Source organism: Astyanax mexicanus, chromosome 24 (genome assembly GCF_023375975.1).
Source record: "Astyanax mexicanus isolate ESR-SI-001 chromosome 24, AstMex3_surface, whole genome shotgun sequence".
NCBI lineage: Eukaryota > Metazoa > Chordata > Actinopteri > Characiformes > Acestrorhamphidae > Astyanax > Astyanax mexicanus.
In genome coordinates this window covers 27,357,935-27,382,619 of record NC_064431.1, presented here as the reverse complement: position 1 = coordinate 27,382,619, position 24,685 = coordinate 27,357,935, and the positions used below count along the sequence as shown (strand labels likewise).

The 24,685-nt window shown below is 39.2% G+C and overlaps 1 protein-coding gene and 1 long non-coding RNA gene across 2 annotated transcripts in view; both read left to right on the top strand.

Moving 5' to 3' along the window:
* LOC125787359 (uncharacterized) overlaps window positions 1–24,685 on the top strand; it is a 759,343-nt gene that overhangs the window by 594,682 nt on the left and 139,976 nt on the right. The gene's annotated exons all lie outside the window — the stretch shown is intronic.
* suclg2 (succinate-CoA ligase GDP-forming subunit beta) overlaps window positions 1–24,685 on the top strand; it is a 164,558-nt gene that overhangs the window by 514 nt on the left and 139,359 nt on the right. The window lies entirely within an intron of this gene.

Genomic DNA, 24,685 nt, shown 5'->3' with positions numbered 1-24,685 from the left:
TCGTTGCATCCTGAAGGTCCACTGTGGAGAACTAGAAAGGTGTTTTGGGGTCCATTTAGTAGTGAAACAAAGGTTTGGGGGGTCTTTCTGCTGTTTGACTTTGACCTTTAGACCCTCAGAGTTGCCAGGTGTGACTGGGAAACTTGTGCAAAGCTCTAAAACGCCTTCTCTTAGTCTTTTTATGGATAATAATATGGTTTATTCTGTGTTTATTTTAGTTAGCTCCTCACTGCAGCTTAGAAGGTCCACTGTGGAAGTGCTTGTGAGGGTTCTGAGGGGTTTCTCTGTAGTTTTAGAGCCTAATTTAGACGTTTGTAACTTAAATGAGGAAGACAAAGGTTTTAGGGTCTTTCTGTTGTTTGTCTTTGACTTTTAGACAGCTATGTGATTAGGAAACTTGTGCAAAGCTCTAAAACCACCTTCTCTTAGTCTTTTACATCTTATCAACTCTTCTTTATGGATAATAATAAGGTTTTTTCTGCTGTTTACTTAATTTCCTTGTTGCATCTTAAAGGTCCACTGTGGAGGACTAGAAATGTGCTTTGTGGTACATTTAGAAGTGAGCTAAAGGTTTGTGGGTCTTTCTGCTGTTTGACTTTGACCTTTAGACCCTTAGAGTTGCCAGGTGTGACTGGAAAACTTGTGCAAAGCTCTAAAACCACCTTCTCTTTTACATCTTCGCAACTCTTCTTTTATGCATATGTTTTATTCTATGTTTGTTTTAGTTAGCTCCTCACTGCAGCTTAGAAGGTCCACTGTGGAAGTGCTTGTAAGGGTTCTGAGGGGTTTCTCTGCTGTTTTATAATGTAATTTACACTTTCATTCTAAGTTAAGTGAGGGAGACAAAAGTTTGAGTGTCTTTCTGTTGCTGGACTTTGACCTTTAGACCCTCAGAGTTTCCAGCTGTGTGACTGGAAAACTCCTAACTGCTAACTCCTACACTTTCTCTAACCTGCACTGTGGAAGTGCTTGTAAGGGTTCTGATGTGGTTCTCTGCAGTTTTAGGACCTAATTTACACTTTTTTTCTAAGTTAAGTGAGGGAGACAAAGGTTTGAGAGTCCTTCTGCTGTTTAACTTTGACCATTAGAGTTTTCAGCTGGGTGATTGGGAAACTTGTGCAAAGATCTAAAACCACATTCTTTAAGTCTTCGACATCTTCTCAACTCCTCTTTATGGGAAATAATATTGTTTTTTCTGTTGTTTAGAAGCGAGGGAGAAAAGGTTGCTAGCTGTGTGACTTGGAAACTTGTGCAAAGCTTCTTTGTTTAGATTATTGAGTTTGCATCCTTCTCATACTCTTAAACAAAAGTTCAGCTCTTCTTCATGGATAATAATTTGGTTTATATTTTGCTGTTTGCTTTAGTTAGCTCCTCACTGCAGCTTAGGGGTCTTTCACTGTAGAAGTGATTGTAAGGTTTCTGAAGGGGTTCTCTGCAATTTTAGGATCTAATTTACACTTTTATTCTAACTTAAGTAAGGAAGACAACGGTTTGAGGGTCTTTCTGTTGTTTGACTTTGACCTTTAGACCCTTAGAGTTGCCAGGTCTTCTTCTTAATGGATTATAATATGGTTTATTTAGCTGTTTCTTTCAGTATTCTCCTCAATGCCCGTGCTTGGCATTGGGTCTAGTGAGCCCCCCCCCCCCCCCCCCCCATGTAGATAGACTTTAACCCCTCTTTTTTTCTTTGTCAGCAGCAGCAGTTAGCCAATAGCAGTTCTGTTTTTATCTCTTGTATTCAAAGTGCACTCGGTCAACCTGTTGCCTGTGGCACAAAGAACACCAGAAGTCCACAAGTAACACAACCCTCCCCACCCCCTCCCAGATCACCCCCAAGCACACTTCCCTTGTAATAACCTAATTTGAGCAATAGTCTTGAATTTCAGGTGTTGCACCACAATGGACTTAAAATTTGTGAAATATGCACACTTTTCTAGTATTCTATCAATTGGTGCAATACGTTACACCTGTTTAACATTAAAAGTAGTGCTTGGTGATATGATGTCAAAGCAAGTAATTCGTCCAGTGCAAGCCTCATTGGAATCAAATATATGGCAGAACCAGTTTCTTTGTGTTCACACTGCTACGAAAAGCCCAATTTTGTTAAGGTCACATCATGGTAACTTTTGAGATATATATATCTGATCCGTTGCAACACATGAAAATAGCTAAAATCTGATTTGAAATCCTTATTTTGGGTTCACACTGCTCTGGAAACACCAGATCTGTGCCACATATAGCATTCTGATCCAACCATTCTCATTAATCGAATATGAAAAGCTATTAGATTTTCAGATCCAATTTCGATTAAAAAAACCTTCCAAGACACCATATGATACATCAGCTGATACATCAGCTCACAGATGCAGCCTTGTGCTGATCAACATTACCCTAGTAGTGATGAGGGGAAAGAGCGCCATCTACTCTACCCACCCAGAGAGAACAAGGCCAGTTGTGCTCTCTTAGGGCTCCGGCAGCCGATGGCAAGCTGCATGACTGGGATTCGAACCAGCGATCTCTCAATCATAGTGGCAGCGCCCAAAAAATCTCTCTTTACTTTTACATTTGTTTAATATGTTCCCATAATCAGCCGTTCAGTACCTCCCTCCAACAAGTGTTTTATCTAGGCTAAAGGAAGCTTGCTGAAGCCAAGTGCTAACTCCTACACTTTCTCTAACCTCTATAAGCTGGAATGTAGGTTGTTGAATTTGAATCGGCCTTCATTTCTACTATTTCTGTTCTTAGCATGATCCCTAAATAGTCCAGAGCTGTTGACACACAAAACAACAGCTTATTTAGTGCAGGACTCTGAGACTCCTGCTGCACTGGAGTGAGAAGTTTTTTATTTATTTATTTATTTAGTTTAGGTTCACTTCTTCTATACACAGTGCTAAACAAACTTTAATTTCAGACAAAGAGAAAACCTGAGTAAATATAAAAAGCCCTTTTTTAAATTATAGTTTCATTTATTATGGGAAAGAAAATCTATTTAAACCAACCTAGCCATAGAGGAAAAAGTATTTGCCTCCTTATTCTTGTAAAATAACTTGGTTGTGCCTCCTTTGGCAGCAACAATTGCAATCAAGCATTGTCGATAACTGGTAACTGGAGTCTTTTACATCTCTGTGGAGGAATTTTGGTCTACTTTTCTTTGGAGAATTGTTTTTATTCAGTCATATTGGAGCCAATTTTTTTCCCATTTTCTTCCTAATTTACAAGGCATGACCCAACCCAACCCACTCATTAAGACTCCCTCTATCATTAGTGATGCCCCAACACACCAGGAGAATAAAGACTAGCACATGCCTCCTCTGATACATGTGAAGTCAGCCACTGCCTCTTTTTGAACTGCTGCTGCTGATGCAGTGGGGAATAGTTCAAATACATCAGCTCACAGACGCAGCCCTGTGCTGATCAACATCACCCTTGGAGTGATGAGGGGACAGAGCGCTATCTACTGTACCCACCCAGAGAAAGCAACAGCAGTTGTGCTCTCTCAGGTCTCTGGTTGCCGATGGCAAGCTGCATGAACAGGATTCAAATTGGCGATCTCACCGGACCACTCGGAGTCCCACATTGGAGGTTTTTCAAGCATGAACTGTCTGTTTAAGATCATGTACAGCATCGTGATTTGATTTTGACTAGGCCATTCTGAGGTGGACTTGCTCGTGTGCTTTGGGTCATTGTCCTGCTTCAGAACCCAAGTACGCCTGAGTTTAAGGTCACAAACAGATGGCCAGACATTCTCCTTTCACACTACCACCCCCATGTTTAAAAGTCTGGATTTTAAACGATATTGACAAAATGCAGTCTATCATTTGAGTTGGGTCCAAACTTATTGAACATTTGCCGCATTGCAATCCTAAAAAAAAACATACAGAATGTTCAATACTCTGTGCAGCTTCACACAGGTGAGCAAATCTTTACATTATCAGTGAAATCCAGCCTTCATGTTGATGGATCAGAGAGCGCTCTAAAGCTCACAGCGTCTTTAATCACACCTCATCATTCTGAGAACAGAGCTGATTAAACTGTTAATAGAAACCGCTAAGTCTGTTAAACAGCCACCTAACTGTATACTGATACAGTATAATCTTAGCTCACACTCACCTCACAGCCCTTATCACCTGATTTACAGTGAACAGTATAGCGCACACAGCCAACACGGAGTTAGCAGCTCAGAAAACTATGCTTGATTTTACAGGAGGTAGTTAAGCATAATATTTGCTCTATATAAATTTACCTAAGGTTGCTTGGGGATGGGGAATGACTATACACTGATGGTAAATGTCAGAAACTTGGGCACACACCCAGTTAGGGCTGCACGATTTGGGCAACATATCTAATTGCGATTTTTCCACAGAATATTGTGATTTCGGTTTAAAGTCCATTAATCCTAATTAGTGGTTAACATATCTCTAAAATATAATTATAAACTTCTTTCCACAAGGGTTCACAGATTAATTGCAGTTGTCAGTTTTATTGTTAAATTTCAAGAAACAAAATAAATAAATAAATAAATAATACAGCTCTGGAAAAAATTAAGAGACCACTTCATTCCAAATAAAAATATTGTCATTTAAAGCATTTATTTGCAGAAAATAACAAAAAAGATGCAGAGCTTTCAAACCTCAAATAATGCAAAGAAAAAAAAGTTTCGTATTCATAAAGTTTTAAGAGTTCAGAAATCAATATTTGGTGGAATAACCCTGGTTTTAATCACAGTTTTTTATGCATCTTGGCATCATGTTCTCCTCCCTCCACCAGTCTTACACACTGCTTTTGGATAACTTTATGCTACTCACTCCTGGTGCAAAACAAAAAATCAAGCAGTTCAGCTTGGTTTGATGGCTTTTGATCATCCATCTTCATCTCTTTGATAAAATTAAATCTTTTGATGGAAAAGCGCTAAAGGAGTTTCTTTTGTTTGAGGCATGGAACTCTTCCTAAACCTGAATGAGGAGCAGGTTTTGAAGAAGGTTCTGCTAGATTTTCTTTAGTTTTTTCAGGTGAACAACTTAAAAAATAGAAGTTCCCATCCGTTTGGCACCTAATCTCTCGCTCAAACTCTTAGATTCTATAATTCTTTTCACGTTTCCATTCTTGTGCTCTTGTAGAGAAATTCCACAAAGCTGCTCTGAAGCCCGTTCAGCAGGTTGGTGTGATGACTATACCATTTTAACACTCCACTCCTGTTCGGCCTACACACACACACACACACACACACACACACACACACACACACAAACAAAAAAAAGTGCATTTTGGAGGCAGCGCGAGTGCTTAGCTGGCATATATTTTCATCTGCTCGGTATAATGAGATGAGTGTGCTGGAGCAGGGGACTGGCCTGGCGTCAGTGTGAGAAAGGCTCTCTGATAATGAGAAACTACACCGTGCCAGCATACATTACAGCTCCCGTCTTTATCCAAATGGGTTTGTTTAAGAGTTGCGTAAGATCGGGGCAGCGTGAGAGCGTCTTTAGGGTAATGCAGGTTATTTTAAGCCGCCCACGAAAGACTTGAGCTGCGGACTTCATTGCAAGTGGCAGCAATTATTCAAAACTTAAATTATCGGAAGCGTAGGAGCGGTTATCTAGGATTAAGACTATAAGACTGATGCTAAAAGGTTATGAATTTGGACATCCGGCAACAATGAAACTCAGTCTAACCTTATTTTCCGTGCCCTGAAGAGAGCTTTCTACGTATGTTTGTCAACTTGCTTGGTAGCAATCTAGTGTAGTGATTTTGGTCCTAGTGAATTCGAGAGTCTGGAGTTCTCTTTCATTGGACTTAGGTCTTGTATCTATCTGTCTATCTGCTCCCAGAACCATGTGTGCGGTCGCCTGACTGGTTCATTTTGTGACGTGACCATGTCAGCGTATCATGTCACCCCCCCTTTTTCACTTTATATCTTGATAAAGACATGGTGTGATGGGGTACTGTAGTAAACTTTGTGAAGCTTCGTGGAGTGATTGTGGGTACTGACAGCATGGTGATAAATCCACGATTTTATCCAAGTAAGTTTGCACAAAATAATCCATGGTTTCGATGCAGATTAAGAACCCCTGCCATAGATGAATCACTTTTGATTTTGTAAGGAACCATTTTCAGAATAGAGAAAGCAACATCACTCTGTATGTAATGTGTCCTGGTCTTTGGATGCAAGGTAGCCCCAAACTATGATACTATGAACAATGCTACCACCCTCATGCTTAATAGTGATGGGGATAGGTGAGTGATGTTGGCATGCAGTTGGCAGAATTGCAGAATACGTGCCAAAATGACATACAAAACCATTATTACATTACATTTTACTGCATTTGATTCCTTTCTTAAAAAAAAGAAAAACAAATACACAAGAATTTACATTAAAACCAAACGCTGCGTGAATTTTTTTTTTTTTTTTTTTAGAGTGGAGTAGATTTTAACATGGGCTTGGTTCTTAAGCTTGGGACTTTTTAGAAGCTTGGAGTTTGCTTGCTTGCTTGGAGTTTGCTTGCTTGCTTGGAGTTTGCTTGCTTGCTTGGAGTTTGCTTGCTTGCTTGGAGTTTGCTTGCTTGCTTGGAGTTTGCTTGCTTGCTTGGAGTTTGCTTGCTTGCTTGGAGTTTGCTTGCTTGCTTGGAGTTTGCTTGCTTGCTTGGAGTTTGCTTGCTTGCTTGGAGTTTGCTTGCTTGCTTGGAGTTTGCTTGCTTGCTTGGAGTTTGCTTGCTTGCTTGGAGTTTGCTTGCTTGCTTGGAGTTTCTTTGCTTGCTTGGAGTTTGCTAAAGTAGGTAATAAAAATTAGGGCTGCCTCGAATAGCATTCTTTGAGCTTTTTTTTAAAAATACGAATAGCGTTTTTATTCAGCACTGATTGGTAGCGAATGTTTGAATATTCGTAAAAAAAAAAAAAACTGATTAAAGTATGAAAAAAATGCAACTCGCATTCCCTTAATCCACCGCAAAATTTTCCACGGACCCCCGCCCCTGAAAAAAAGAGAAGATTTCCCACCCCTCTCCTCGACCGGGTCGGGCTCAAAAAATGGTCTGATGGGCGTCTGTTTTTTAAAATTCACACTGTTCTTATTTATCATGAATTATCTACTAGAGACAGATTATATCTGTACAGTGTCATTTATTTCACACCAATTTTTTTGTGTTTTCACCCCAATTTTTTTTTGTTTTCACCTCGTATTTTTTGTGTTTTTAGCCTAGATTTTTTTTGTGTTTTCACCCCGGAATGGTGCCCCACACCACGGCTTCTCTGCTGCGTACGCTGCTTCACGGCTTCTCCATTGTGAAAGGCGGCCCAGTAAATTGCTGTTTTTGTGTTTTTGAACTTAGGCTATTTGCTTAAAAACAAACATCAAAAAAAACTTTGTTCAGAAAGTATTTTATATTCTTAAACATTGTTAATTATATTAGAGTAGAGGAAAGTCATTGTAAATTATGTCTCTCTTATACCGCCATTAACCTGAACGGAAGTGTGATGTTAGAGCAAGGTGGAGCTAAGAAAAGGAAAAAAACAAATATCTGAATACCAAAATTTTAAACCGAACACCTACTCAACGAGCGAATATCTGAATACTGGAATATTCGGGTCCATCCCTACCTGTAATGGATTTATCTATCAGCAAAAGCGCTTCTAGCTTCGAGTGGTGTTTGCCTGATGATGGGCTCAACCAGTTGACTGGTTTCTCTGCATTCTAATGTCAAAAGACGACAAGAGCATTCCAGAAAGAGCGTTTTACTGCACGGCCGCCGTCCGTGGTAGTCAGGTGAGCCGAACTTTTAACTTTGCAGTCTTGCGGCTTCTGTACTTTTTTTCCCCCCACTTTTCTCCTCTTCAAAGCTGCACGGCCAGATATAAGTGTGATGATCTGAAGCGTCCCAGCGCCTGCCGTCGCGGACCCGAGGAGCCGTGATTGACAGGCTTGTATCGTGGCGATTCAGTCCCATCTGCTATGACAGTTCATCCTCCGCAGCAATTCAATTTGCCATGGCTTGTCAATAACAATGCAAAGAGCAGCTCTACGGCCCGGGATGGATTGGAGCTGGGCGATGCCTGATAAACACAATCTAGCGCCGAAATTCCTGTCTGGACTACGAGATAAACCTGGGGCTGTTTTTTTTTTTTTTTTTTTTTTTTTTTCCACCAACACGGCCGCGCCTGTGCAGCACCGCTACAGCCACGGCAACATCATCGCCAATGAAAAATAAATAAATGCCCTCAAAAAAAAGAAGTTCTGTTGGTGCTGGGATCGTAAACAACGATGAAGGGATGCGACTGAGGGAGATGTTTGCAGGGTTACAGCAGATGATTGATCTTACACTCAAAAAACAAAAAAAAAACAAAACAAAGTTCAAAGAGTTCTGTGAGCGATGCTATAGATTAGAGATTAGAAAGTCTTTAAATAATCTGGACCTTAAATCCATCAAAATTCGTCATTAATTTGATATGTCCACTTAATTTATACAGTTGTTATACTTATAGTTGATCTAGTGAACTGCTGTGGAAAGAATTGAGACCACTTTAAAATGAAATGTTTTTCAGATTTGTACTATTTTTAGTAAAATGACATTTCTCCCAAATTCCCCCCCAAAAATGTGTCATTTAGAGCATTTATTTGTAGAAAATGAGAAATGGTCATATAACCTCATATAATTGCAAAGAAAACAAGTTCATATTTAGTTCAGAAATCAATATTTGGTGAAATATCCCTAGTTTTTTGGATCACGTATTTTAAGTGTCTTGTCATATTCTCCACCAGTCTTACACACTGCTTTTGGATGACCTTATACTATTCTTTTATACATTTTATACAAATTTTAAGAGCTCTATACGCTCTACTGCTCTTGAGTGATTGATACTGCAGGTAGTGACCTATACACTATGCTCCTCCAACCACATAGAAACTACTTAGCAAACAACACTGATACCATAGCAACAGCTTTGCAAGCACCTAGCAACCACTTAGAAACTACATAGCAACCACCGAGAATACCATAACACCTTATCAACCACCTAGCAACCGCTTAGCAACACCATAGCAACCACAACAGACACCCTAGCAACATGTTACCAACACCTTAGCAACACTCTAGCAACTGATTTGCAACCACTTAGAAACTGCATAGCAACCACCACAAATACTATAGCAACATATTAGCAACCACTTAGAAACTACATAGCAACCAACATGGATACAATATCAACACCTTACCAACCACCTAGCAACCGCTTAGAAACTACATAGCAACCAATATGGATACATAGAAACATTTTGGCAACCGCTTATCAACATTTTGGCAACTGCTTAGCAACACCTCAGCAACCACCCTGGACACCATAGGAACACTGTAGCAACCACCGGGCAACCACTTAGCAACTACATAGTAACCACCATGAATACCATAGCAAAACACATAAGCAACCACTTAGCAACTGCCTAGCAACCACGGACAGCATAGCAACACCTTAGCAACCACCAGGCAACCCCTTAGCAATCACTTTAGCAACTGCCTAGCAACCACCTAGCAACACTGTAGAAACCACTGTAGAGAACGATGGGAACAATTTTTGCTGCACAACCATCCTGCCTTTCCTTTAGGAAATGATATCACTGACAGTTGGCTGTGGAATATTTAGTAGTGAGAAAATTTCACGAAATTCACAGTGAAACATTTTTTCACTATTGTTTGTGAAAGCACTCTGCATTTTAGAAAGTGCTTGATTTTGTACACATGTGGTCAGAGAAGTGATTAAAACCCGAATTAAATAATTTAGATGGGTGATTTCGATTTTTGGTTATAAAGTGTAGATTCAAAGTCCTGGCGATTCTGTAGACCCCAGTCTGCCTGCAGTTCAGCGTGTGGCACTGCGGCGTGACTGCGAGAGAAAAGTTTTTGGTTGGAGAGCAGCGAAAGAAAAGCGACAGAGTGGTGGGAGAAGCAGCGGCCTGAATATTTTAAACAGAGGGGTGGGCACGGTGGAGAGTGGTGTTCGGAGGGGGGGGGGGGGGCGTGTGCAGGCGGAGTTCCTCTGGAGCTGAAACTTCAAACGACACCCGACTCGCTCCCATCTGTCTACAGCAAGAACACATTTACATTTCCCCTCCACCAGGGATGCAGTGCTGCGAGTTTAGCTGTAACTGGATTTGAATATCATTTCACCAAGGTTAATAGCCATTTCTGCTGCTCGTGAACGCTGTTTAGGCTTTTTCAATAATTTAGAAGGGCCTGCAATCAGTCGTGCGGGATTCCTGGCAGCGTTCGGAGGGAGCGGGATTTACGATCTCCTGCAGGACGCCACAACTCACCTTTATGTCGGAAACGCTTCCTTTGTGGTGATGAATGTGGGACTGAGACGTTATTTAAGGCTAACGGCTTTAATAATTATTAAAAAATTACTCTGCAGTCGTGGATGGAGTCGGTGATGATCGAGGTGAAAAGGAGATGAAACAAATCAGAACTCAGGATCTCAGATTGACGGAGCATCTATTTAAAACTGCTGTACAATATTCAATATTCATGTATGTAGGGGTGTGCCATATCGTACCGTGCACAATAATATCGCCAACATTTTTGAATATCGTGAACGACATTATACCCTGAAATATCGTGCCATATTACCCACCCCTAATTAAACACATCAGGGCACTATTTTCACAGACTTTCACAAATTCACACTGTTCTCACTTCCTATTATATATTTATTAGAGACAGATTATATCTGTCCAGTATCATTTAGTTTACTTTAATCCTGAATATATGGAGATATATGGAGTGCATTATTAGTATTATTAGTATCATGACATTCTGGTTCTTTAACTTCTGTTACAAATTTTATAAAATTCTTTTTTTTAGTATTTTTATAATCTCTCAGATAGAGATGTCATATCAAATTGTATTCAATAATCAATTGTAATTTTTTAATGTAATTTTTTGTTTTTAATATTTTTTTTTGTTATCCCAAAAATACAATGAAATATCGTGATATAATTTTAGGGCCATATCGCCCACCCCTACATATATGTACAGTACCAGTACCACCAAACGTTTGGACACACCTTCTCGTAGTATTTTTTTCATTTTTTTTTTTTTTTTGCATTGTAAATTAATACTGAAATCGTGTAGTAAATTGTAAAAAAATTAAATGAACAAAAAAACTCTGCGAAGGAAGTGTTAATGTGCTCTTATCTGGGGTTAAGTTGTTAACTTGTGGTTTCTGAGGCTGGCAAATCTCATGGTAAAACTTATCCTGTGCAACAGAGGAAACTCTTGCTCTTTCTTTTCTGGGGCGGTCCTGATGAGTGCCAGTTTCATCATAATGTTTTTGATGATATTTGTGAATGCACTTTAGGATTTTTTCTAAAGTTCTTGAAATTGTTTTGATTGACTGGTCTTCATTTCTTAAAGTATATTTTCATAAAGTTGTAATGAACTTTTTCAGCTTCTTCTCAAATTTAAAAAGAATGATACAGTATATGTAAATAATTCCTGATTGGCTGGCAATTCTTTGGCTATATGAATGGATGAAGTATGAACTTTTGTTTTTGACAACTTGGGAAATGGTTCTCCAAATTCTTCCCTTTTATTTATTGAATTATTTATTGTGATTTTATTATTTGGTGTTTTGTAGTGGTTCTGTTGTTATATTATCTGTAGCTGATGGTTTCTGATTAAGACGAGCCCTGTTGAATTCTGGGATACGAGCTGTGGGCTTGAGCTCTCTTTAGACGCCGCATTAAGATTCCAGACGCTGTCCAGCCGTCGCCCGTCTGATCAGAAGGACTGCACTTTGTCATCTGTCACTGCAACTTCTCTCTGGATTAACAAAGAGCTCAAACCACCTCACCCTTTTACTCTCTCTTTCTAGCGCTCTCGCTCACTCTTACACACACTCACACTCTCACTCACTCTCACTCTTATAGAGATGTATGAATACCAGTACTGGTATTGGTATGTGGCCAAATTACATGCTCATGTTCTAGTGCTTGTATTTGCCAACTTGTGTCCAATACTAACATCCGATATCTAGTGTAGAAACAACTCTTGTTTCTGACTATTTTATTGTTCAAGTCTGAATTATATACTAGTGCATTAGAAAAATTTGAATATCATTAAAAAGTTACTTTTTCAGTAATTCAGTTTGGACTGTGTGTCTCTCCACTCTTCCTCCAGACTCTGGTCCCTTGATTTTCAAATAAAATACAAAGTTTACTGATGCAGATTTCATTTTCCAGCAGGACTTGGCACACTGCCCACACTGAATAGATCACTCTCTGTAATACATCTGCAGGGGTTGAACAATGTAACTGAAACACCTGTCATTTTAGTGTGGGAGGTTTCATGGATAAATTGGAGCAGCCTGGTGGCCAATCTTCATTAATTGCACATAATTGCACCAGTAAGAGCAGAGTGTGAAGGTTAGCTTCAATTAGCAGGGTAAGAGCACAGTTCTGCTCAAAATATTGCAATGCACACAACATTATGGGTGACATACCAGAGTTCAAAAGAGGACAAATTGTTGGTGCACGTCTTGCTGGCGCATCTGTGACCAAGACAGCAAGTCCTTGTGATGCATCAAGAGCCACGGTATCCAGGGTAATATCAGCACACCACCAAGAAGGAAGAACCACATCCAACAGGATTAACTGTGGACGCTTTAAGAGGAAGCTGTCTGAAAGGGATGTTCGGGTGCTAACCCGGATTGTATCCAAAAAACATAAAACCACGGCTGATCAAATCACGACAGAATTTAATGTGCACCTCAACTCTCCTGTTTATTGCCTAAAAGGATTCTCACTTGCTCCTAAACATGCTCTCACTATCTGCGTCACTCCTCACTCACACTTCAGTTTTACACACTCCTTCTCTCCCTCTCTCTCTCTCTCTCTGAGCAAAGAGCCGACACCTATCGCTCTTTCTAATGATGTCCCTTATTAACTATGCTAATTGCTAAGTCATATCTGTGGAGAATTGCCGTTGCCCTCAGTCAGAGTCTGTCTGAGGCAGATTACACAGCGGCCTGACGCCTTACCCACGATGCAAATCAGCCCCATCTAAATCCTGCAGCGTGCTCTGCTGACTCGCTCTTTAACACGGCTCTGCCCCCAAACACACTCACATACACAATCACAAACGTACACTCACAAAAATTCACTCACAAAAATTCACTCACAAGCACGTATGAAAACCTAAATACCCTCGTCATCTATTCAGATGCTCCGTATCACTTCTTCTCAACGACCTCACTAGGCTACTGTCAAAGATCAGGGCGAGAGACTTGGAGAGAAAGGATGAGCATCCTACAGAAAGAGAGAGAAAGAGAGGGAGAGACATACAGAAGGATAGATGGTGAGAGACACAGACCTACATAAAGAAAGGGACACTTTCAGTAAGAGGGAGAAGCTTTCAAAAAGAGATGGGGAGAGAGAGCATAATGCAGAAAAGGAGAGAAATTTTTAGAAAAAGAGAGAGCAACAAACAGAAAGAGATGGAAATGTAAAGAAAGAAACAGAAAAAGAGCATCACGCTGAAAGAGAGGAAAACATACAGAAGAGAAATGAAGAGAGAGAAAGAGAGGCAGAAAAAGCATCATACAGAAAGGGACAGAAGCTTTCAGAAAGAGAGACAGAGAGAGAGCATCATACAGAAAGGGAGACAGAGAGTGAGCATCATACAGAGAGTGAGCATCATACAGAGAGTGAGCATCTTACAGAGAGTGAGCATCTTACAGAGAGTGAGCATCATACAGAGAGAGAGCATCATACAGAAAGAGAGAGAAACTTTCAGAAAGAGAGACACAGTGAGCATCATGCGTAAAGGGAGGGAAACATTCAGAATGAGAAACAGAAAGAGACCATCATACAGAAAGAGAGAAACTTTCAGAAAGAGAAACGGAGAGAGCATCGTACGCAATAAAAAAAGCTTTCAGAAAGAGAAAGAGAGAGAGAGAGAGAGAGAGAGCGCATCATACAAAAAAAGAAAAACATTCAGAAAGAAAGCATCATACAGAAAGAGAAGGAAACATACAGAAGGAGATGAAACGAGAGCAACATACAGAAAGAGATGGAGAGAGACATAAGGAAAAAAGAGAAACTTAAAAATCGAGATGGTGAGAGCAAGAGCAAAATATAAGGAAAAAAAGAAAGATGGAGAGAGAGATATACAGAATGAGATGGAGAGAGCAGCATACAGAAAGAGAGAGAGAGGGGGAGAGAGTGGTTTGTTCATTAGCTTGTTATTTGTATGTGATTAATTTACATTACTGCAGAATTCATTAGGTTATGCAGTGGCAATAGGGACTCCTCTATTAACAGTAAATTGCACAGTTAATATAAAGAGCCTTTTTTTTTGTTTCAGCAAAATAGCTGATCTCCATTATCAATGCTTCAGTGTGCAATACTGTGTGTGTGTGTGTGTGTGTGTGTATGCATATATATGTGTGTGTGTGTGTATATGTGTGTGCATTTGTGTGTGTGAGAGATAATTGCGGATGGCTCATTTTGCTTTATTTATGTTGTGCATTGGAATTTCTCTCTGTTTTTCACCATTAATTTTATTAAGTGCCTGTGTCATCTCCGTGGCTGGCTGTGCAATTAGTTTCTCATTACCGCCGTGAGTCAAAGAGCGGACTGATGAGGCCTCTCCTTCCACTGCAGGGAACTCCTCAGCTCATTGGGGTCAAATCGAGAAGCAAATTTGACGAAACGGTTACATTTCTAATGAGCTTCGTGAGGAATCTGGGTGCGCTTGAGAGTTTGAGTTGTGCTGTTGTCCACATTCGGTTTAATTTAATGTGGATTTGATTTCTGCTACACAGTCGCTTGTCTGTCAACTTGGACGATTTTAGCCGGATGCTACCGGTCACGATCATTACCACAGCACTGTCCACTGTGGGTAGTAATGTGGGCCGGGGCTGGTGATATCATGGGCCCTGCATTGTTTAATATCGCGATTTACAGGGGTTGGACAATGAAACTGAAGCACCTGTCATATTGGTGTGGGAGGTGTTTTCATGGCTAAATTGGAGCAGCCTGGTGATCAATCTTAATTAATTGCACATTATTGCACAACTAAGAGCAGAGTGTGAAGGTTAGCTTCAATTAGCAGGGTGAGAGCTCATATCAGTTTTGCTCAAAATATTGCAATACACACAACATTATGGGTGACATACCAGAGTTCAAAAAAGGTCAAATTGTTGGTGCACATCTTGCTGTCGCGTCTGTGACCAAGACAGCAAGTCTTTGTGATCAAGTATCAAGAGCCACGGTATCCAGGGTAATGTCAGCATACCACCAAGAAGGACGAACCACATCCAACAGGATTAACTGTGGACGCTGTAAGAGGAAGCTCTCTGAAAGGGATGTTCGGGTGCTAAACCGGATTGTATCCAAAAAACATAAAACCACGGCTGATCAAATCACGGCAGAATTCAATGTGCACCTCAACTCTCCTGTTTCCACCAGAACTGTCCGTCACCACAATAAATTATTCAGTTTCATTGTCCAACCCCTGTATATTTATATATATTTATATATGACTGTTCTAGACTCTAGAAAAGGTAATTAATGATGTAATTTCTCCCGGTAACAGAGCTCATGCCGTCATAGTGTCGACCCCTGGCTGCGCGATTGAAATTCATTACCGTAAGCAGGGTGAAACGGAAAGGCCTGACTGGACCCGAATCGATGTTCCGGGGATGAGCGAGCGTGGCTTATCTGCAGCAGCGTTGTTCTGGCCGGGCTCCGGAATGGATCAGCCGGGGCGCGGCGGCTGTGCTCTTTATTAGCATTCAGAGCGCGAGCTCCGGCTCGGAGATCAGTGGGAAGAAGCGCGGCGCGGGCCCTGAATGTAACAAATCAATTAGGTACAATCAGCAATATGAGAAACGTGTTAATTTTTTAAATATTTCCCAAACGCCCCTGGAGGAAACCTTCCACTTAATTAACCGCCAGACCATTCAAAGGTGCTAATTAAGAAGAGTCATTTCAAAGGGTTTAGGGTTCGCCTATGACTGGTAATGAGGATTTTAACCCGTGGAGACGGACGCTGTGCTGCTGCTGCTGCTGCTGTAGAGAAGTAGATCCAGCGGACGGGGACGCACTCTTTCAGAAGCTCGCCTGAGGACTGGATTCAAAGCTAAGACAGTTTAAAAAAAAAAAAGAAAAAAAAGAGGACTTCTTAGTTACAGTATGGTAGAGATGGTGTGAAGTAGGGGTGAGTAATTCCACAGCATCACAGAGTATTTTTACTTTATTTTACTTTAACTTTATTTTTGGCCAAATGAAAAATACAAGGAGCATTTATCAATTTTAAGATCATTCTGCTAGGGGTGGGCGATATGGCTCTAAAATAATATCACGATATTTCAGGGTATTTTTGTGATAACGATATACTTGGCGATATAGGAAAATAATTAATTCATTTCAGGAATATAGTATAATAGTATAACAGAATAATCATAATGTGGCAAAATAAATAATATAGCATAAAATAATATAATGCAGCAAAAAATATTGCAGAATATTTAGTGCATGCATATAAACTGCAAACTAAAACAATTATACAATAAATACACCTAAAGCTTCACAGTAAATAATAGACTACTTTTAAGACAGAACAGTCCTATTATCACAATATGGATTTTTAATATCATGATATTTCTGTGTCACGATATATTGTATACGATATAATATTGCCCACCCCTACATTCTTCTACTACAGCTAAATAAATGTGAGTTTAAGTTTTATTTAGTAAAACAGTTTGAAACATGCAAGAAGAATCTGTAAAAAGACTTACCAAGCTTACCAAGAATCAGATTTTGTATGAAATAGTAGCATAACTAAATAATACATTTAATAAAAGTAGTTAAAATTTTTTTTAAACAAAACTGAAGTGCAGAATATTTACTGCATGCATATAAACTACAAATTAACAATTAAAGTAAAAACAGTAAATAGCAAAACAAAGAATTTCATGATTTTTTTTTATGTTGTGTTCATTTTTATTTTGATATTATTGTGTATGATTTGACACATCCGTATATCAGAAAAAAATGAAATGCTTGATCCTTTCAAGAATACACTACTGCAACTAATTTTTTTAAAACTTATTTTATTTTTTATATAAAACACACTGGCAGTCAAATGTTAGACAAAATCGTACAAAATCCAGTGTACAATATTCTTCAGTAAACTGCCAGAGCCTTTAAGGAAATCAAATTAAAAAGAGAGAAAATAAATGTAACTTAAAAAAATAAATTTTTTAATATTTAAGTATTTTGTTAATAGTATAGTTTATAGTTAAAAGTATTTTTGTTTCAGTGCCGAGTGGTCCAGCAGTCTAAAGCACTGCCACTATGAGCGGGAGGTCGCAGGCTTGAACCCCGCTCATGCTGCTTTGCCATCAGCTGCCGGCACTCAGAGGGAGCACAATTGGCCCTGCTTCCTCCGGGTGGGTAGATGGTGCTCTCTCCCCATCACACTTAAAGGTGGTGCTGGGCGGCACGAGGCGTCTGTGAGCCGATGTATCGGAACCTAGCCTCTGTGCTTTCCTCCGAGCGCGCTGGCTGCTTACGAGATTATTCATCAGCAGCAGCTCGAAAAGAGGGGTGACTGACTTCACACGTGTCGGAGAAGGCGTGTGCTCGTCTGCATCCTCCTAGGGTCGCAGAAAAAAATCAGAAAAATAGAAAAAAAAAACTATTTTGTTTTTCAATAATGTTCAATATTTTGTCTAAGGGTGAGTCTTCAGTTTCAAGTTTCTCCAGCACTAAGGCTGAGTGCAGCAACATTAGCCGCTAACTATATCAGTGCTAGTGGGATGTAAATGCCGCCCGACAGAGCTACACTAAGGAACCTTGAGTGTTCCGGTAACCCAGGGGGCTTTCAGCTGGCAATTCGTCCCACATAGCTTGTTTCAACACAATAAACACGCAGACTACAGTCCGATTATACTCATCTCTGAACGGTGAAATAGCTAGCGCATAAAGTGCGCTGCGGTTCTGTTCGCAGCTTATGCTAATGCTGCTGCACCTAGCCTTAGTGCTGGAGAAACCTCACTGAAACTAATGTATAACGCTGTACATCATCAGAGTGGCTTTACTGCTACGTAATTATAAAGTGTTGTATTATAAGAAGCACTGTAATATATAAGGTGCACTGAAATTTAAGGCACACTGTCGATTTTGGGGAAATTGAAAGGATTTTCATTGCTCTTTACAGTCTGAATAATACAGTATGTAGCCTTAGTTCAGCGCTAATTTGAAGTAATGAGGCTGATTAGATGGTGTTGTGTGTTGTGTGTGTCTGAAACCTCTGTGGTTACAGTAAGCCGTCAGTGTCGGCCGCTGATTGATGCCGTGTTGCGGTTTCAGGTTCTCTTGAGATTTTTTTTTTTCTTCTTCTTGTTTTGCCACTCAGGAGGGAAAAAAAAAAATGGCAGTGACCTCTGGAAGACCTTGAGTGACTGTATCATTTCCTCCCTCTCCGGCGTTAAGCCTCCTGATTGAGCTCTCTTAAGCAGCTATCGCTCTCCCTGAAGAATTAGCCGGGTCAATACAGATTTGTAAATATCCCTTCATGAATATGCGAGCGAGTGAAACCTGTTCTTTTTTTCCCCACAGCGAGGAAAACGCCTGTGTTCTTCTTTATTTCTTTATTTCCCCTACATGTACTCTCTGAAGGATCAATTCTGCATCGACTTATCGAGTCCACACCACCCCCACCCCCCTCCCTCTCTCTCTCCAGTTTCTAATGGATCAGGTTTATGTCAGATCCATGCTAATGACAGTTTTGGCCGGCTATTAGACTGAAGCGCATTAACGAGGCACCTCCCTGCACTGCCGCTGTCGCTGTAAGAAGCCTGAGTGGTTTTATAATAACGCCGCTGTTCAAACACTCATTTTTTCAGTGCAGGTAAGACTTTTTCTTTAAAGCTTTTCACTGGAAAGATATTACTACCCCTCATCCCCCTCCCAAAAAAAAAAAAAACAACTCGCTTCTTTAGCATAGATATTTCCACTCATCCATCAGGCGCCTACCCAGACGTGTCCTTCTGGATGATTATTCTCCACTTCTCCCAACTCGGAACTGTGCTCTGAAGACCTCCGTCTTGATTCTGTTCTCATACCTTGTGAATATGAATGTATGGTGGAAACTTGAGTCTTTTAGAAAGTCGTTATTAAAACTCGCTAGAGTAAAATGGGAGAGCAAATAATTGGAGAACTTTTAAAAGCCTCGGTATACTTCCTGTGAATCATTGTGTGAAACCGAAAGTACACCTTTGCGAGTGCCAACGAGTGTCATATGTGTTCATACTGAAGACGTTATGGTAAGGAAATCTGGTAAAGAAGTTCAAACAGACGATAAGCTTTTCTTTCTAACTCGATTAAAAAAAAAGTAAGTTTTGAGTTTTTAGAAGTGTTTTTCAGTGTTTTTCAGGTAAAAGGAGAACTGGTACTTAATCTATAATGTGCCTATCAATGAAAGCCTATTTTCTGGTGCATTTATAGAACTGGTACATAATCTATAATCTATAAGGTTCACTATCAATGAATGCCTATTTTCTGGTGCATTTATAAGGTGCATTTTAAGATTATCGTAAGGAACAAGGCTGTTACCCTCTTTCCCATCTAATGGGGAAGCTGTGGAAGCACCTAGTAAACAAAACTAATTCCTAAAAAGAAGAAAAAAATATATATATTTTTAATATATATATATATATATATATATATATATATATATATATATATATATATATATATATATATATATATATGTGTATGTATATATATTTATCAGGGGTGTCCAAACTATGGCCCCTGACTTCAAATATATTTCTCCTTCTGGCCCCCAACAACAAAAGTTTGGGCACCCCTGATTTATGTATTTATATTTCAAAGTCAAACGAGCACTGGATGTTAATCTACACAGATTTTTCTCCTGAAAACTGTTTATTTGTGTAAGAAAAGCACGTCTGTTTATTTACAGTAAACTTAGAATTTCAATATTTTCACCAGTTCGGTTAGCAGCAGCGCTTGGCGCCAGTAAACGTCGCCTGGCAGTTCGTCCCACGTAGCTTGCGGACCGCAGTCCAGGATACTCGCCACTGAATTGCGAAAGAGCTAGCATTTAACGCAGTTAGTGGCTAATGCTAATACTGATACTGCTCCAGCCTTGGTGCTGGAGAAACTTCACTGAAACTCCTGTTTAATGCTGTACTTCAGCAAAGTGACTTTTCTGCTTCTTAATATTTGACTGGTAGAATTTATACATAAGGCGCACCAGTTCATAAGGTGCACTGAGGATGTTCGGGAAAATGAAAGAATTTTAAGTGCACCTTATAGTCTAAAAAATACGGTTTCTCAGTTTCACAGCTTATTAAACCTATTCGTACTTGTGAGGTCATTTGAAGTTGAAGTTTTCTGGGCCTGTTGGAGTTTATTCTGTATACAGTAGCGTCAGGTTCTCTGATTAAACGTCCCGCTGCCTCTTAAGGGCATAAAGTAAAGTCAATAAACGGCTATAAATACAAAGCGCTTCCTCACGCCTCCTGGGCTTTGCGTTCGTGTTTATTTGCGTCACGCGTTGTGCTGAGGAAGGCTTGGGTCGAGTTCTTTTCGCTCTTTAAGTGCGTTACACCTTCAACTTTTTCTGCTTTTTCTTTTTTTTTTTCCTTTTTTTTTTCTCTCCAGCATGTCTGACTTTTTTGATGTGGGCGCGGCGTTCTCGTCCCGCTCCTGCAGCATCTGCTGCCGCTCGGCAGAATCTGATGCAAGTGCTGCCACAGCTTTCCTCTGTCCTTTCGGCTTTGTGTGAGGACGACCAATAAGTCAAGATGTGCTCAGGGCGCTCCGCCTGTCCTGAAGGGACATCTGTTCCCGGCCTCCAGAGGCCGGCGAGTATTTCCGTTAATGTTAATGCTGGAGAAAGCTATAAAAAGGCAGACAGAAACGTTTTCTGACGTTGTGGGATTTTTTTTTTTTTTTTTAAATATATATATTTATTTATATAACTATATATGTCTTAGCATTTTTTTGTGTCTCTGTTTTGCTTGAGTAATGGCTGCTGCTTGGCTGGGACAGATTATAAATGACCCTTTAGTCTCCTCATCAGTAAATAAACCTACACTGGAAATAGACCATCCACTGAGATTCTGGCGTATTGATACAGTGTAATTAACCAACAAGCCTGTTTAGGGGTGAATCATCGGTATTGCGATATATCGTATGATTTTCGTTTGCGATGGATTATCAATACATGGCATCAAATATGATTTTTATATATATATATATATATATATATATATATATATATATATAAATCATGGAAGCTATAAAACTCCATAGGACTCGACCCCCCACCCCAATTTCACTCACTAAAGTTACGTCTCCCCTCAAACATACAACTATATACTAGTGTTTTAATTGACACCACTTATATAAATATAATTGCATTTTACAATTCTTACATTCATTTTATTTACATTTAAATATCCACTATAAAAACTTTGATATATAAAAAAGTTTTTTTTTTGATCGATTGACATCACTTATATATCGTCGCAGTCCAATGAAAAACACTTATCTCCAAAAACAGCAACTTTACAGGAGAGAGAAAAAAACTTGTAAACTTTCATTAGAAGTCAATGTAAAAAGAGTTTATTTTAGGTAATTTTGAAGAGTTTCTATTGGTCCGTTCGTCAAGAAATTTTGGCACAGTGTAAGAAACAGTTTATCTATTCAAATTGTGTAGTAAACTAAAAATCGCCAAAAATGGAAATAGGTGTTTTTCATAGGACAGCGACGATATATATATATATATGTATATATATATATATATATGTATATATATATGTATATATATATACGTATATATATATATATATATATATATATATATATATATATATATATATATATATATACGTATATATATATACGTATATATATATACGTATATATATGTATATATATATATATATATATATATATATATAAATGTGTGTGTGTATATATATTTATATATATATATATATATATATATATATATATATACATATATATGTGTGTGTGTGTGTGTATGTATGTGTGTGTATATATATATATTCTAATTTAAATTTTAGCAGGTAGAATTTTTTATACATATGTTTAACATATATTGCATAGAAAAATAAAGCTATTCATCAGACATAATCATAACAGTGTTGACATTAACTTTTAACCCACGCTTACATGATTGAGTTTTATTGCCTCACTGCAGCTTTAAAACGTCTCTGAGGATCCAGAACAGACAGACTTCAGTCTGGATTAGTGCTGAACTCCTACGCTGGGCTTTTCTAAAGATCAGATCAGTCACTTCCTATCTGAAGCTTTGCCTGCAGATCACTGCAGTATTCCTTCTTCTGCTCCACTGTAGGTTGCTGTATGAAAGTCTGGCAGTCTGAGTGAATTATACAGCATTTTTTTTTTTTTTTACTGTTATTAAAATGCTGTATCCTATTAGTGATTATAGGAGCCATTTGCACGAAATGTTAAATGGGATATTCCAGAATTTTTGTACATTTCAGGGGTGGTCACTTCTGAAAATTTGATCTTCAGTTTGATCATTTTTAGTCATATATTTATTAAATACAGGTAACAGACTATCAAAAAGTTTGATTCGTCAAGCTCAGGTATCAAAGCGTTTTTTTTAAATTAGATTATGCGATATATTTGGTAACTTACAGTAACAGGGTGGCGAGTAACAGGGTTGCAAATCTAGGCTAAGTTGTGGTTTACCCCAGGAACAGATGCTAACTGTAAAATTTAGCTATGTATACAAGATGTATACAAGGACAAACATGGTTATATAAGTATATAAAGTAAAAATTGACTCTACTCATTATTAGTCTTACAATATGAGTAACAGGGTTGCGTTCACTGAGTGACACACACAACTTGGACAAAAACATATTTGGAAAAAAAACTTGAAAATTGTTAGAGCACTTACTCTTGGTCTTGCCATGTGGGCAGAAAATGTCCTTGTGATGTCACTTCCTTTGTGCCAGTAGACAAATATTTTTAACTCTTTCTCTGCAGGTAAAATTCCTTATGGTAACAGGGTTGAGCGCATGTTGTGGGACACGACTTAATAGCATAAAAAACTGTAACATGCAAAACAATGTAGACCAAAAGTTGTTTTCATAAGTAAAGGAGATGCATATCAACAATATACAAGAGAAAGTCATTTATTTAGAGCTTATTTTAATTGTTAAATTTGCCAAAGGAGTTGGTCACCCAATGAGTGGGACAAGAGAAAACAGCCATTTTTTTGAGGTGGTCCAAAGGTATTCGGTCTTTTGAATAATATCTAAGGAGTTTATTTTTCCACCATATTTTACAGTTTGTCTTATAACAAGTAAATTTTTCACCAAAAAAAAAAAAAGTCATTTAGATACTTTGGATACGTACATTTGAAATTTAAGTGGTGGGACAGGAAATGTACCAAAATCCTGGAATGTCCCAAATAAGAAGTTTAAATTCAGCTTCTTGATACATCAGCTAACAGCCAACACACTAGAAGTGATGAGGGTAGAGAGAGCGCCATCTACTCACCCAGACAGAATGAGGCCGATTGTGCTCTCTCGGACTCCGGCTGCTGATGGCAAGCTGAATGATCTGGAGTTTAATCCAGCTCATGTTTAAGAAAAGCTCCAAGGATCTAATCCCAGGTTAAATCCTGCATGTCCAGGTGTTCTCTTAAACCTGGTTAGGCTTGTTGGGCCTTATTTCCCCACACTCGTTTACAAATTGTGTAATACACACTTTCCTCAGTGTTTTTCACTATTGTTGTCAGCACTGCTGGCAGGTTTGACACTAAGAGCACAGCTAACACTCCTGTATGGAGACGTGTGTTTGTTCAGCGTTGTGTGTGTGTGTGTAGCTGTGTAGGTGTTTGTTTAGGTATGTTTGGATTGACGTGTGTGTGCCTGTGGCTGTTAATGTCTGTTTGTATAAGGGTATGTGTAGCTTGCTGTACCACAAGGGTCTTTCACCCATTATTTTTACCAATATTTGCTTCTCTCTCTCTCTCTCTCTCTCTCTGTCTCTCTCTCTCGCTCTTTCTCTCTCTCACTATCCGGCTCATCTACACCCCTTACGTTTCTGTAAATATTTTATTATATCTGAATTTTATTACATTTTATACACTGAAGATATGACACTTTGATACAATGTAAAGTAATCAGTGAGAGTCTTTAGTAAAAAAAAAAAAAGAAGGGTAAATTGCAAATTGTGCCCTCATAAAAACTCATATTACACAGCTATTAATGTCTAAACCGTGCCAAGTGTCAATGTTTTGTGTGGCCAGAGACAGGGCAAGAGAGCGAAAGACTGCGGAAGTGAGTGAGTGACAGTGCATTGAGAGAGAGAGTAAAAAAGGGAGAGACAGAACGAGAGAGGGAGAGACCGTGTGAGTGACAGAGGGAAAGACAGCATGAGTAAGCTAGAGAGGGAGAGACAGCACAAGTGAGCGAGAGACAGTGAGAGGGGACAGCATGAGAAAGCGAGAGACAAGAGACAGCTTGAGTGAGCAAGAGAGGGAGAGATAGCACAAGTCAGTGAGAGAGGGAGAGACAGATTGAGTGAGTGAAAGAGAGAGAGAGACACTGTGAGTGAGAAAAGAAGACCGAGCGCATGAGTGAGAGAGAGTGAGTAAGC